A 16,424-nucleotide genomic window follows, 5' to 3' on the forward strand; every position below is an offset into this window, starting at 1 on the left:
CACAACTCAATAGGCTCGCACTCACAACACCCGGCAGAGAACTGCTCGAGAAGATCCATGTTAATCAGCCGTATACAATTGACCAAAGGGAAGAGGTCCCACGCGATGTAAGAAGACGCATCAACGTGCACCCCATTCCGCGGAATATGCATCCCGCATATAACATCGAGAGGAGGAAGGCAAGAGGGGAAGCCCTGCAGAAGAAATGGGACAAGCAGACTAACACCCTTTACGTGGACGCAGCAGGACCACAGAATGGAGTCATGACTATTGTAGTCTCAACGCCTTCAGGGTCGATGGTGAACTGCGCCTCGGTGAAAACATCTAACCCCACTCACGCAGAGGAGGCAGCTATTGCATTAGCTGTAGCATATAACCCCAACGCCGTTGTGCTCACTGATTCCCAGAACGCCTGTCGCAACTACAATTCCGGATTAATTCATGTCAGGGTTGTCATTGCTGACTAAGCATCCACCCAACCAAGCCTCAATCATCTGGTTTCCCGGTCACCTGGAACTACCAGGAGGAAACGAAGCCGCTCACAGGCATGCCCGAGCTCTTCTATACCGGGCGTCTCCCCCTGATGACCATGAAGGGTGCCGTGACCTGATAGATTTAGCAGTGTATACTGACAATCTCGCGCCGTACAGAACAGCAAGAAAGGAGTACCCAACACCGCACAAATCCCTCAATAAGTTAGAAGAGAACACCCTTAGGAGACTACAAACCAACACATACCCAACACCAGCTAAATTACACCTGTGGTACCCTACACTATACTCTCCGCAGTGCCCACACTGTGGAGAGGTAGCTAACCTCTACCATATGGTGTGGGCATGCCAATTTAATCCCTTACTTGACCCCATTCCCAACCCCTCGGAGGAGCAGTGGGAGGCTATTCTGCTCAGCGATGATCCTGACCGTCAGCACTGGCTGGTGGGGAGGGCCACCGCAGCAGCAGCAGCCCATGGACTACCGGACTAGGCGGCCCACCCACATGTTCTGAAAATACTGAATAAATAAAGATGTTTTCAATCAATCAATCAATAGGAATGAATGAATGAGCTGTTTGTTTTCAAAAGGGAAGCTCACGGGCGTTTATTGAGGAATTGAGTTTTTAAGGAAAGGAAAGCTGGGGACCTATTGATACATGAGGGGACGACTAGGGTGGTGGTGGTGGTGGAAAATATTTATTTAGGCTATTTACATGAGAGTGTGGGGACTGGCCTTAAAAGCCAGCCCCTTACAAATTCTAGGAGAGGTCCCTAGTCCGCGACCCCTGTGGCTTCCGCGGCAGCTCGGGCCCTAGCGACGAGGCCTCTTTGGCTCTCTAACAAAGCAGCCGAGCAGGGCAGCCTCCCAGCTCTCTCGGGTTGGTGAGGGGAAAGGGGAGTAAGTAGGGTTAGAGGGGCATGCCCCCACCACGTGGTACACATCCGAGAACGCGCTTCCACAATGCGGGCACTCCCGTTAAAAGCCGGATTAAAATGTTGTAGCGCTGCCGGCCACAGTACCGTGATGGTATACAAGCGAAGGAGCCAACGCTCGTCGCTTTTCGTTAGCCCTTTCGCTGGGGGATGAAAGCGGGTATGCGATGTTTGATAAAATTGAATAATTTGTTTGTAGGTGACAGCCGGATTAGGTTCTGATACCTCAGGCGTTGAGTGTCGAGGCGATGCTCGGTGGTTGAGCGCGCAGGTTGACGCGACTGCAACCTCGTTTCCCTCTAGTCCAGCATGTGCTGAGGTCCAGATGATGACATGTGTGGTCGGGGTGTCGCGGTACCGCATCTATGTCACATTTCGGCGGCACGTTGAGGTATGCGTCCTTGTTGTGAATTTTGACACGCTTCCCGGGAGTCGGCAATGATTAGCCGGGAGTCTCGTTCTGGAGCGGCGAGTGCTATGGCGACCTCCTCCACGTGTGTAATGTTGAGGGCACGAAAAGTGAGCCCCTGAACGTACGTATTTTGATGGATTACTGCGGCCGTATACCGTCCCCCGTGGTGTGAGCCAGCAGCATCCGTGTAGAAGACTCCTTAGCGAGAGCCGTAGCGGTCGTTAAGGGCCGTCAAGCGCGCGGTTCGACAGCCATTTTGAGTCTCCTTCGTCATGTTCTGTGGCAGAGGCTGCAGCTGCACCGCGTGGCGCCAGTCGTCTGGAACCGTCTTCCTTTCCACTGCATGCGCTTTGTAGGCAATGTGCTGGCGGTTTAAGGGGCTTTTGGCGGCTGAGGATTTGTTCAACCGCAGGTAGTGATTGTGGAAGTGCGCCTCGCGTAGCTCCTCAAAGGTTTTGGTCATCGATGAGCCGTTCATTGGACGTCGTGATGGGGACGTCGAGGGTGCGCTCTGCAATTTTGCAGTGGATCGCCTCTAGTGCGTTCTTGTCACATTTCTGCAAGTGGAGATAAAGTGCCGTATTAGTCACAGACGAACTGTGGCCACAAGACGTTTAGGTAGATCAGACGATAGGAGAATTTCCTAATTCGGTCCGGCAACACTGGTCGCCGGTGTCGTCCGCCATTAGCTTGGCGACGGCTCCCGCTGCTACGCTGCTTTGACAGCCTCCGCGTTCTCCCTTGCTTTACTGAGCCCATTTGGACAGTGTAACTATCCTTCCTTAGCAATGTCGTGGACCAGAAGCCTCTCTATTATTCCGAAGAGCCTGACCACCGACAGAATACAAGCTTACAGCGCTTCAAGGAGCCTCGGCAAGCGGAACGATGACCGCAGCCACAAGTTTGTCGCCGAAAGCTACATTCAGTGCGATTCCATCGAAACGTCATCATTCACTACACGGTAAGCTGCCACATTGTGCGACTGTGTTTTTATTGTTTTCCAGCGCTCTTTGCTATATAAATGATCATTGTGTTCTCTAAACTGTCATACAAACTCTCATTCTTTATGGGGCTGCACTGGAGAGCAGGCATGGCTAGTTAAACCGAGTGCCTGCTATTTTTTCACTTCGTGCTGTAAGGAATGTTAGTTACTTTGATCGTCTTTTTTATTTTGCAGTGACTGCACATTCGTGCGTGTGCCCGCTCGATGCTTTAGAAGCCAGAAGAAGACTGCATCGCATTATCAAGTCAGTGCTGTGATAACGCAAGACGGCTTCATCGAAGGCTGCACATGTGAGTGCGCTGCTCGGGAGAACGGTGCGTGATATCACGCTCTGGCATTGCTGAAGTCTATTGTGCTACTAAAGGAGCAAGGATACGAAGAACTGCCGCCTGAGTTGTCTTGCACGGAACTGCCGCAGAAGTGGAGGCGACCGCGTGGAGACAAGATATCGTGGAGCGCAGTAGACGAAGTAGATTGGAGATCCGTACGGCCCGATGGTCTGGAGTGTGCCGCGGCTTCTCGAATTTACGAAGCGCGCAAAAAACCCAGGCTTGCAGGGGATGTCAAAAAGGCTGCTCTGAAATTCGGACGAGACCTCTCAGCACTGGAACCAACCCCATTTTCATAGCACTTGCAGGCAATGACAGTGAAAACAGCAAATTCTTCCTATGGAGAAACTTGCGAAGGGAGTATGTTATGGTGCCGGAAGCCATTAGTGCCTCACCATTTCTCAAGCCATGTTAGTCCAGACATCAAGTTGGGTTCCACAGTGAGAGGCGCCGACTCTGTTCCACCAGAACCAGCTATAATCCGTTCAACATCAGTGTAAGTGGCTTCAGCTCAACACCTGCCACCACCACAGAAAGCCATAATTGAGGTAAATACACATGTCGCATTTGAATAATTTATGGTAAGAAGAATGTGGCTAGTATGTCCAAAAAATGTCCACAGCTGCAGCTTTGAGTTTTATTTTCTTAAGTGCATATAACATAGGTGCGTATAACGCAGGATGGTGTATTAATATGTTAAAGTGATGAATGTAGCTACTTATTCTGCGTAAACATATGTGCACATATATTTCAACCATCATGCACAGCAAATTGTTGTTGCTCTCAAATACAAATCTGCTAGTCGAAGCAGAGCTGCTGCTGGAGTCTACCTGGTTTTACCTAAGCAAGCATATTATTCTGTTTTTTTTTTGCAGTCACTAACTCTCACCATCACCGAGGCTCTTCAACTGGAGAAAAGTACCCGTGGGCAAAATAAGAGTGTTGCATGGAAGGCAGTCCGCCGTCAACGGCTGACCGCATCCAACTTTGGTGCAGTTATGAAGCGGGAGAACTCGACAGTGAAGGGGCTCAAGAACTTGACTGCCGAGAGGGACCTGTCACGAGTTAGTGCAATCCAGTAAGCACCATTTTTACATGTAAAAATAGTCTTGTGCTCAGACTAATCCTTGCATGCACTGCTTTTAAAATGCATCAATCTTTTAGGATGACCTGTTGCAGTGTGTTACATTTTATGACGCCTTTTTCTGGTATGGACACAAGCCGGGACATTGACTCTGTAGTAACGGTTTGGTTTATGGGGTTTAACATCCCAAAGTGACTCAGCCTATGAAGAGGCCTGTAGTAATGCATCACATAATCGCAGGAAGAGGGCAGTCAGGGCTAGTTGATGTGCCATGAAACCTTTAGCAGCGCTGTGAACAAACACTGGTAGCATAAAAGCATGCAAAAGTAACGAAAAGTTCAGTGCATGAAATAAAACTCTTTATGAATATTTAGTGCTCCCTGCTTTTGTACATTCTTATTCAAACTTGGACATGAAAAAAATATTTCTTCCATCCATGCACAGGTTATTTCGTCATAAGTGTTCATGCCGTCTTGTTACAAACTCGGTTCATTTTGACAGACACACATTCGAAGGCACTTCGATACAACAGCTTCACTCTGGTGCAACAAAGTTTAATACAATTATAAGATAGCTAATATTGTTCGGCATGGGTTACTTAATGATCATATTCCTGCTTTCACTGGCAGCCTTTCTGTGTGAACTGGAGATATTGCTTTTCAGTGCAATGTGGATGACTATTTTTGGTATCTTCATTTCAGGTACGGCATTTCAAATGAGCAGCAAGCCATACGCCGATATGTGACGACAATGCAGGCACTGCAGCACGATGTGCAGACTTTTTTTTGTGGATTTGCTGTAAGTCCAGCCTGCCCATGGCTGGGAGCCTCACCAGATAGGATAGTCTGGTACCCAGAAGAAGGCAGCCATGGAATTGTTGAGGTCAAATGTCCTTACTCAATGAAGGATATAGATTTCTCGAACCTAGAAGGGTCATACCTTGTGAAGGACGTGACCGGAGGCATCAGGCTTCATCGCCAAGATTTTCATTACTATCAAGTTCTTGGCCAAATGGCACTAACTGGCCTCACATGGGCAGACTTTGTTGTCTATTCACCACATTTCATTGTCATCGAAAGGATAACGTTCGATAAAACTGCTTGGCAGCTATGTAAAAACAAGCTAGACAAATTCTACTTTGACACACTTCTCCCATTTTTGGCAGAGCAATAAACTACAGGTCATCAAAGGCCGTGGAAAAAGATAATACAACTGCTTCACTGTCTATTACATTTCGACATGAAACATATACAAATGATAATAATGTCTTTTATTCATAGCCTTAGTCGTTTTGGGACGTTAAACCCCAATAAACCAACCAACCTTTTATTCAGATAGCGAGGTCTTGGATGCAAGGGCAGATGTGCTGTGCCTGATGGAGTCCAGGCATTCTATACATTGAATAGAGCATGCAGCATAATAAAACATCGTACAGTAACATCCCTTATACATTTGCAAAGAAGGGAAGAAAATGCATACATCTACAGCGATGAAAATACTACCAAATAGTGCGCATGCATTATTCAGTATCGTTGCACCCTATAAGCGGGCTCTGGAGATTGGTCAGAAATGCACAAACAGCCCACATTTCATTGATGACAGGCGCTATGGTCAGTGGAACCGGCCTGTCGAAGATGTGGAATGCTTTGATGGGCTGAATACGCCTCTCAACATGAATCCTTAATTATGCTATTTCTTGTGTTCCGGTTACTTCTGCTGTGAAAAAGTCTCTCCGTAAAAATGGAGGATTATTCAGTGCGACACCAATCTTAATAAGGAGGTCATCTATCTTAAATCCCTTGTCAGCCATGACTGTGTCACCAGGCTGAAACTCGAGCTTCAGAAATCCACATTTCTGCACCAAGTCCTTGTCAGAAATCGACCCGGGAAATAGTTTCGACAAGAAAGTGATCGTCCCGTCTGGTGCTATAGCTCTGTTGCATCTATGATTACTCTAGTACTTGAGTACCCCTGTGTGGTAAACACAGCTGGCATTGACTCATTTACTTCTTCTCTAGACATCCAGAGGTTAAGCTGGCCTATCTGCAAGTACATGAAGCTAATGCAGGTCACGCACAACCTAGATACTGTTGCCAGTGAAATCCTAAACCTGTAGGCCAGGTCTTTTTCGAGCAGACCAAGACGAAGCCCCACGAGCACTAAGAACAGCTGTTCCTTGGCAGGCAGCAAATGGGGCCTTCCAGCATTGTTAGTGCCCTCCTTATAGCTCCTTGACCAGGCCTTAACATTTTCGCAGTTCTCCCCTGGATCAAGGAAATCATAAAAGCTTATGAAAGCCTCATAGCTTGGAAGGCCCGTGTAGAATGCTATGTATTCAGGGCTGTCTTGAAAACATTCAATGGAAAATTTTCGACTCAGTCGTTTTTCAAGCTGCACATTTTTAGCTTCTACAAGCTCACCTTCACGTTGCACCCTGTAGAAAGAGGCTTTCGCTAAGCTCAGTTCCTCTGCCTGGCCCTTAAGCTTTGCCTCAAGGGTTTCAATATGTGCCATCAGAGCGTCAACTTTTTGCTTGAGGTCCGCCATTTCCCGCGAGCACACACAATCGCACGCAGGGTCGTCACCGATGCTGCTCGATGAGCTGGCCTCGGCAGGAATGCTCCCGTCGCCCGTTTCCGCCGCCGCCGGTGGCTCGGTGACAACATCGGCGGGCGGCACAAGGTCGGATGTAGCGGCACTAGCCCTTTTGGTGGCAGAGTTTATGCTGCATGAATGCCTGTTTCGTGGTTTTAAGGCGAAAGCCTTTAATGCCTCATACTGTCGTTAGCAGACGCGTCGGCAGCCGTGTCGACAGACGCGTCGGCAGATTCGTGCGCCTTTCGGCGTCGCTGCTTAAAAGGCTCAAGGTTCCAGCATGAATAAAGGCGCATCTAGTGAATGCATGGGCTTTATAAATAAAATAAAACGAGTAAAGCCAAGAAAAAGAAAATAAAAAAATAAAAATGAAATAAACACCAAATAAAAAGAAGATCTGAAAATAAAAACAATAAAATTAAGAAAAGGAGCAAAAATAAATAAAAAACAATATGAAAAATAAAAAGTAAATAAAAACAAACAGTGGCCAGGAAACGCTTTCGCCTTGCAGCACTTCAGAGAGCCAAAGTGCCCCCTGAATTTTCTCTTTCAGTCGTCACAATATAATATCAACTTATGCTTAGATGGTAATACTCTTCTCGGCGGAGGTTTCGGCGCAGAGAAGGCAAACACAGTCGGCACAGCATCTTGTCTGAGAAAACGCCGATTCCCCGCTACGTTTCGAAGGTAGCAGTCTTCCACGAAATGCCTAGAACACATTTTGGTGAATTTTGTGACCTTGAAAAACTTCCCCTCGTCACGTTTAATGGCAGTCAGCCACCTCTTCTTCCAATAAGCGTCCCGTGGGAAGGAATAGAAGGACACCTACAACAAAAGAAGTAGACGCAAGGTCACGCACGAACTAAGTGCATGAATGAGAAAAGGTTGATAATGAGTGTACTTGCATTCGAGCCGTTTTCGTCGAGCACTCCTCTTTGCTTGCACAGTGGCACACAGCAGTGAACGGGCATGATGCGGGTAATTCTCAACACAGCGGTTGTGAAACGCGGGGAAAGCGGGCGATTCCGCACGGACGGCGTCGCGTCTGCGTACGTGCACGGATGCTACCGGAGTGGCTCGCCAAGCTAATGGCGGCAGCTAAGGCTTCGCGTTTCACTCGATAGATGGCGCTGAATTAGGAAACTCTCCTATTTTGCACTGATCGGCAAACCTATATACGCACCCAAGACCAGGAGCATGATCCGTACCCTCTAGGTACAGAGGAACTCCACAGGGAGCAGTTCTCTCCCCTCCTCTTTAATTTCCCCATGGTTCACCTTCCCGCACTGCTTGATGATGTCCAATGCATCAGGTATGCCCTGCATGCCGAATACATCACGCTCTGGGCAACACATGGTTCGTTGCGACAGATCCAGGACAACCAGCAACAAGCGGCGACTATCGTGGACCTACACGCTCTCCGCTGTGGCCTGGAATGCTCCGAGACCAAATCAGACTTCGTGCACCTTAGGCCAAACCCGCAGTGCCTCCCTTGCTAGCGGCCCTTTCCCTGAACGCGATGAGGTAGGAGTGTAGGGACTCTTTATTCGCCGCAACCTCAAGATCGATACAACCCTGCAGAATCTCCCCAAGATTGGAGATCAGATGGGCCGTATTGTCCGCCGGGTATCTAACAAACGATGGGGGAGGGGGAGGGTGGTATGGAGGTTACGATGAAAACACTCCCTGAGGCTGGCGAATGCATTTCTAACCAGTCGGATACGACTAGGGTGGCCGAGCCACGCTTTACACTGCTTTGTAGAGGCCACTAGGAAAGAGTGATTTATTGGTTTTGAATTAGTTTTTTGCACAACCTTGCGTATGTCGTCATTCTTCGTGGCACCGCCCACCTGATCAGACGTCTCCATCCTGGCGGCACTCGATACACAGGACGCTGTCGTAAGTACAAAGTGGGAGGCGGGGCCTTCTAACGAACTTCGCCGAGCTGAACGGCGTGAATAGGGAGCTCGAGCGTGCTCACCGCGGTGGTTCACTTGTCAAGGCGCTCGTCTACTGAGCCCGGGTACCCGGGTTCGAACCCGACTGCGGCAGCGGCGTTTCGATGGAGTCGAAACGCAAGAGGCACCCGTGTGCTGTACGATGTCAGTGCACGTTAAAGATCCCCAGGTGGTCGAAATTATTCCGGAGTAGTAGTAGTAGGAGTAGAACGTTTATTATGCACAGTAATAAATGTTCAAGGGTCTTGAGAGGTGGTTGGAGTACTTAGTTCAGAACCCCTGCGGCTGTCGCTGCCGCCGGGGCCTGACGATCCCGCTGGCGTCAATCTTGCAGGTCCCAGCTGGACAGAGAGCCTCCCACTGTTCCTTTGTACTAATGTTTTGAGGTGAGGTGACCTCCACCACGGCACATCTTTCTCTCTTTCTTCTTGCTCACCCACCCCAGCGTGGTTCAGGTGTCCACCTAGATATCTGAGACTGATACTGCCATTTACTTTCCTTAAAAAACCAATTATAATGCTGTTCAGCTCGAGCACTATTTTGCACGAAATTCCGCGCTAAGCCATGGTAAACTGTCCGCAGAATTTTTAGAGCGCAGCTCTTTGGGGCCGATTTCACCGCTTCGCGGCGTCGTCATCGCCGTTGCCCGCCACCGTCGCCGTTGTCCGTTGTAACCAGTAGTGGACTCCTTAGTCCCGCTTTAAGCTGCGAAACCAATGGAGTGGAAGCTTGGAAAAGAGAGCGCAAAAATGGGTAAATTTGTATTAAAATATCATTATTAAATTAAATTCATAAATAATAAAGTATTAAATTATGGGGTGTTGTCTTTGACTCTCACTTAAGCATTATACCCCATGTTAACCATTTGGAAACGGAAATTCTTGCATGTACCACGAAGCTCCTGAATTGGTTCCATTTCCATTTTCGTGTTTCTCTTCTCTATGCGCCAAATTTATCATCAGGTTATTCTTCCTACAATCATCTATGCCGCCCCAGCTTGGTGGTTTCATTGGCTACTTTTCCATCTAAGAGATCGCGTTTTATCGCTTCAACGAACCCCCTTCTGGCTCTTACTGGTGCCTATAATACTACGCGAACCACTGCTCTTCATGTTCTTCCAAACGCTCTTCTTTTGCGTATTTATCTAGACCAGTTAGGCGCAGAGTTTATGCTTTTCACGTTACGACAATCCGTAGAATACGGACATGCCGTTTATGACCTTTCTCAAATTCAACCTTCATTTAATCCCTGGTCTGACCATCCCTCAATGAAATTCAAATTTTCTTTTGTTCAACTTAGCTCTCAGAAAGCGGCATTCTTTTCTTGTCAACGCGCCCTGCATATTTACACTGATGGGTCTTTCACTCCTCGCTCAGCTGGTGCTGCTTTTGTTGTTCTTAGCTCAACACAAAAATATTGTATACGTTCATCGCCTGCCTTTAGAACCACCCTCTAGCGCCTCTGCAGCTGAGCTTGCAGCCTTTCATTCTGCTGTTGCTTATGCTATTCGTAACCCTTCCTGTACGCCTGTTCAATTTTACACAGATTCTCTAACTCTGCTTTCTGCCCTGTCTTCAGTTGCTTCTTACAATCCAACTATTATTGCCATTAAGAAAGATCTCCATCGTTTGTTCTCTCGCCCCATTTCTTTTATTTCATATCCGGGGTCATTCCGGAATTTTCGGTAATGAGTTAGCTGACCAAGCTGCAGGTAGTGCCGGGCAGTTTGGCAATTTACATATTTCTACCCTTTCACGTTGTTGAGTGCGTTGCCATTTACAACGTTCTTCACTTCTTTTATGGAACATATTTGGCGCGAGAACAATGGGGGCACTAAATTATTCAGTTGGATCCCTGATACATTTAATATTCCCCTTATTTGTCTACCCAGGAATCCTCTTATTAATATAGTTGCTGGGCATGGTAGATTGCCGTTCTGTTTTCAAAAAGTTGGCCTGTCTCCGTCTTCAACTTGCTCTTCCGGGATGTTATGTGAAGACCTCCGTCACTACTTCCGGGATTGTTCTGTTACTGCTTCTTCAGTTTCTAGCTTAAAATCTCTTTGCTCCTCGGACATCACACCATCTGTTCACCACTACCTTCTCCGAGACCATGCTGCTTGTGCTCTTGTCCTTCAAATGTTCTAATCATTGTGTCACACCACACTACCATCTCGTTCCCCCCCTCCCCCGCAACATGCACCCAGAACATCACAGGGAAAGACGGGAGAAGAGGGCGGAGGCGCTGGTTAAAAGGGCCGGGAACTTCAGGGCAAATGAGGTTGCCTACGTGGACGCAGCGAGTGGCAGGTCGGGGGCGGCGGTCGCCTCAGTAGTCGACGGCCGAGGTGCACCAGTCACCGCCGCCTCCATTAGGAGTAGAAACATAGATACGACCGAGGAGGTCGCAATAGCGCTTGCTTGCGCCGGTACCAAGGCTAGTTTGTTTCTTAGTGACAGCAAAACAGCAATCTGTAACATTGGAAAGGGCAGGGTCTCGCCAGAAACGGCTCGAATTCTGTCCGCAGCCAAAATTGATCGCAAGATCACCTTAATTTGGGTCCCAGCACACACATCCGTCCCCGGTAACGAGGCGGCCCACATGTTAGCCCGAGATCTCTACTTCCGGGTAACTGTAGAGCCACCCGACCCCCAGGGGATGGACGAACGTTTGCAAACATACGCGGAAATCGCCGTGCACTACAGGTTAGGCAGGCGTCTAATGCCACCACTAGATCCAAACTTAACCAATACAGAGGCCATCGCCAGGCGACGATTACAGGCCGGAAATTTCGTTAACCCCGTCTGGTTATTTCAAACCACGTTAGACGATAAAGCGAGGGGGACCCTCGATCATATAATTTCGCAATGCCCTTGATCCCCGGGTGCTGAGGACAATATTAAGAGTAGAGAAGCCTGGGAGGCCCTTCTGCGAAGCGAGGTCCCCGCCGACCAGAAACGAGCTGTCCGCCTGGCGGCTGAAGCCGCGAAGAGACAATGTATCTTCGCCAGTCTTTAGTCGCGGAGGTCCCGTCCCCCGTCCCCTAGGCCTGCGTGCCAGGGACGGGGAGTAGGGGGCCTCCTACATCGGTGGAAATAAAAGTTGTTATCAATCAATCATCTCCTTCAAATGGGTCATAAGTAGCTCAATTCCTAATTATTCACGCTGATTTCTCTCTTTCCTTTAATTTGCCTTCTGCGCATTGTTTTGACTTGTTCTGTTATTATGACTATGCTCTGGCTTTGGTTTTCTCTACTTTTATTATTATTATTTATTCCGTGGACTGCATGCTGTGCGGAGTACCTTTTTTGCATGGTCGTACGGGACAGTAACAATCCGACCCACTCTTATACATTAATCCACCCACTAATATTCTCTAATACACCGTTAATCCACCGTAATTTATATGAATACTCCGAAATTTATTGCGGTCGGTCAACTTCTGATATCCAGCGGTGAGCCAGCTTCGAAATGGTATCGAATTTTATTGACGAATTGGGGAAATTAAAAGTGCACTAACGTATTGTCGCAGCGCAGTTAGTCGGCCCAATATTGGAAACGTATTGGTAAAGGGAGTTCCTACGAAGGACCAATGTAAAAGCATCTATTTCCAATATTGGGTCAATTACCTGAGCTGGTTGGGATATGCATGCTGGTCCTGACTCCATTACGTACAGCATTCTTTAAAACCACATGGCTATGAACACCCTGTTCTTTGGCTCTGCTGAAGGGCGGAAAAGCAGAAGCAACTCCAGTTTACTTGGACATGACATTCTTTTGTGAGCCAACTGTGGAATATTGTAACATTTTCGGATAAGAGTTAATGGAGAATACCTTAGTAATCTACTATTCGCTGATGACATTGCCTTGCTAAGTCACTCAGGAGATGAACTGCAAAACATGATCAGTGGATCCCGCATTTGCTGCGGTACAGATGACGCCACGTGTGTCCGGGCGATCCCCGGCTCTCTGAGTATGTTCTGCCCTGAGCGTCGATGGTTCGCCATTACTTCGCGTTCTCTCGAGCTCCTCCAGGTGCGCTGCTATTGCATGCATCTCGATTTGATTCGCAGAGCGGACGTTTAGCACCTCATCTCCCATCAAACTGCCTGCTTCGTACCGTCGGCAGTGCAGTATGTCACGGCACGTCTGATGGAAGAGGTCCCACGGCGGTATTAGCGGCCCTGTGTTCGGTCAAAAGCAGCACAGATAATCGGCACAATACTATAAATGGATGGATTTGCTCTGGTCCTTTGAAGGACTGCCCTTCGCCAGTACATTACCAATACTGGTCTGATAAGCTGTGCTGCTGGGGGTGGAAATCACTGAGTCTTTTATTTTTCTTAGCTCTGGATTGGACGCGACCGGTGTTGACAGGCTATGAGAAGCACGGTCATATCCATGCATTGCGTCCCAACACGACGTGATACACCGCGGCAGAAGGCCATTTAGGCCGGAATACTGAACGGCATAGTTAGCATGAGGCAGTCTGACGATTGTGTGTGACTATAAGTCTTGGCATTGAAAAAAATGCCACCAGAGAATTTATCCTTCATACTTCTTTCACAAAGCCTGGAACGTTTGAAGGTATAGTATGTACCCCTTTGCCAAAAGTAACCGAGCAGCAGGTTTCTGCTTCTCAACCGTAAAATGGAGCCGTTACACCTGCCATTAAGACCGAAAGGTTTCGAAACGTGAGGAGAAGGCTTCACCTTACTTTAGAAAGATTCAGACCTTAAGGGCTGCCATAAGTGCTTCACCACGCTGCTAAAGAACAAACCAGCTGTTCCCGGTTACTTTTGGCTGAGACGGCACTTAGCAACACTTAAAGGTTAGCGTTGCCGACGCGCAAGAAAGGCCGAGGCAGCAGTGCGTAGCAGTCGTGTGGCACTGCGCTCGTCGATAGTAAGGCTCGCACGCCATCTACAAAAGGAATTGGGACGTACAGGTAGTGGCGATATGAAAGGGAACACAGGAGCCCGTTGCTTCCGCGCTCTGCGAAGCGCTGCCGCCGACAGCCAGAGAGCATGGGCGAGGCCGGGCGCATGCGCGGTAAGAACAGCCGCCTTTGTCTCTTGCGCATGCACCTATGCTACCGATTCTCGCCGGATCTCAGCGGCACCGCTTCGCGAAGTACGGAGGCCTCGTGCTCCCGTGTTCCCTTTCATACTGGCGTTACCTGTATTTTGGCCTCGCATAATGGGGGACGTGGCACCCTTTGCATCCCTGTTGTAGCGCGTGGTCCTGCGCACGTCCAGCTTCGAGCAAACAGACGCAGCAGAGAACTCGGCTGAAAAGTCCACGGGACGCTTCAACAATGCGGCTTTTAAACTCATTGCGCTAGTGATCGTGAATTTAGGAAGTACCCCAAGTATACACTTTAAAAATCTTACCACGCAGCTCTCATTGCATCCTGTACTACGCGTTTTGCATGGCAGCCTTATTGAGAGAACACAGAAGGGATAGAAATTTTAGGATTCAGGTATGAGGCTCGGGTACTGCGCATGCGTACACGAAAACGTATCCCGGCCCGTGGGAAAACGTTTCGATGGAGGCGCAGTGCAAAATACACCCGTTTGCCATGCGATTTGAGTGCACGCTAAAGAACTTTTCCTCTTTCTGTTACTGTCTCCTTCATACCTTCTCCCCAGCGTGATTGAGGTGCCCACCGAGGAGTTACGGCGCCTTTGTCTGTAAACATAACTGGTGATGCCAAAACTATGCATTTTCCTGCTTTGTGCGTATATGTATATCTCAGAGAATAATGATCTTTGTAGTTAAGGTTACACTGTAGTGAAGGAACAATGATTAGGATCAGCCCTACGCATGAAAATGACCTCAAAGAGTGCTGAATCACATCCGCCATTTTATGAATATGCACCGCGTTGTCAGCCGGAGAGACAAAAACTGGCAGTGGTTTAGCTCAGTTATACCAGGATATACATAGCGAGAGGTACGGTATCATAGAGTTAATACAACCAACTCTAGAGGGAAAGCTGGCCATTGAGCCCATGCATTCCAGTGGGCAACGCATGAACGCAGCCATCACACAACGGTTTGCGTGTGTTGCCAGCTGTTTTGTCACTTTCTAAATCTGGGCAAAGAACGGAGTTGTAACCTGGCAACGTTGTCCGTGGGAAGATGGCGGTATGCAGAGTAGCTCTCGACTGCTCTAAACTGCTGTAAACAACGGCAAAATCGTCGCGTTTGGATCGTTTTCAGTGGTATGCAGTGTCGAATACCGACTGTAATTTCATATAGGTGGCTTGTGACTTCTGAATTGTTATTTGAAGGCTAGTACCGCGATTGTGACGCGCTGAAGTGTATTCGTCTGTAGAGCGCACGGGATTTTGCATGTCCTCTGTTGTCGAGTGCAAATATACGTCGGAAATTTGCTTTGGCCCCAAAAGGGCGAACACAATTCGCAAAGGAAACGAATGCCCAAGGTAAATGGAGCAACTGCTCTGCCTGGTTTGTTTTGAATGTTCAGCGTTTTGTTATATTAAGAAGAACTTCTTGTTGGGCGAGTTGGTGCATACTGTTGTAGGAACGAATTGCGCACAAAAGACACACACAGGAAAACACGAGGGAGACTGAAAGAGCGCAAACTATGAACTGGTGTTTATTGCATTCAGTGCCGCTTTGTAGGCAGTGTGCACACGTGCCTACAGAGAGGGGAAGGAGGGGATGAGGAGGCAAATGAACCCTGCGCGACAATCCATCAAAAACGCTCCAAAATATTCTTTTCCGCGTTGTACAATGGAACAGAGGTGTCACTCACACATTTATCACCTCTTGCCTTGATGTGGTATGCCTCTAGAAGTTCACGGGAAACTTTGTCATTACTCCTGCCCAGAATTCTGATATTATTTAGCAGTGGCTCACAACCGGTGCATGCAATGCAATGAGCAGGCAAATTCGCTCCTTCTCTATTCCTAATTGAACGCTGATGCTCCCCTGCGCGTTCATTCACGCAGCGTCCTGTCTGGCCCACATACACGCGACCACACTTCAGCGGGATGAGATACACAACGCCCGTGGCGCAATTTACGAATTGTGCCGCATGCTTTATCACGCATGCTCTTCGTCGAGCGCCTTCCGCGCTGATCCTTTGGCACAACCCGGCGAGCTTACGTGGCGCCGAAAACACCACAGGGACGCCATGCCTTTTTGCCACTTTTTTATGTTGTGGGCCACCTTGTGCATATACGGTATGACCGTAGTCTTTCTTCGCGGCAATCGCTCCTCGTTGTTGGCGCAGTTTCCTTTTTTTACCTTCCGAAGAAGGTTCTCGGCCACAGCTGAGATGACCTCGCGAATTTTTTGGAGCGTTTTTGATGGATTGTCGCGCAGGGTGGATGGATGGATGGAAAAACTTTATTTTCGTCAGAGAGCATGTGTGGACGATTCCGTGTTAGATGGCCATCAACCCGTGGCTGACGGCGACCTGGGTGGCCCACTCCACGGCCCTGGTCTGGACGACCGGGTCTGAGCTGGCCAGCACGGCCTCCCACTGCTCGAGGGAAGGATCACGCATAATGTCCGCCGGTGGCGGTGCTATGCTACAGCTCCATAATACGTGGTCATAGGTTGCCAATTCGTGACACCATTTGCAC

This window comes from Amblyomma mixtum, chromosome 4, assembly GCF_055824585.1.
Source record: "Amblyomma mixtum isolate Tamu chromosome 4, ASM5582458v1, whole genome shotgun sequence".
NCBI classification, from domain to species: Eukaryota; Metazoa; Arthropoda; class Arachnida; order Ixodida; family Ixodidae; genus Amblyomma; species Amblyomma mixtum.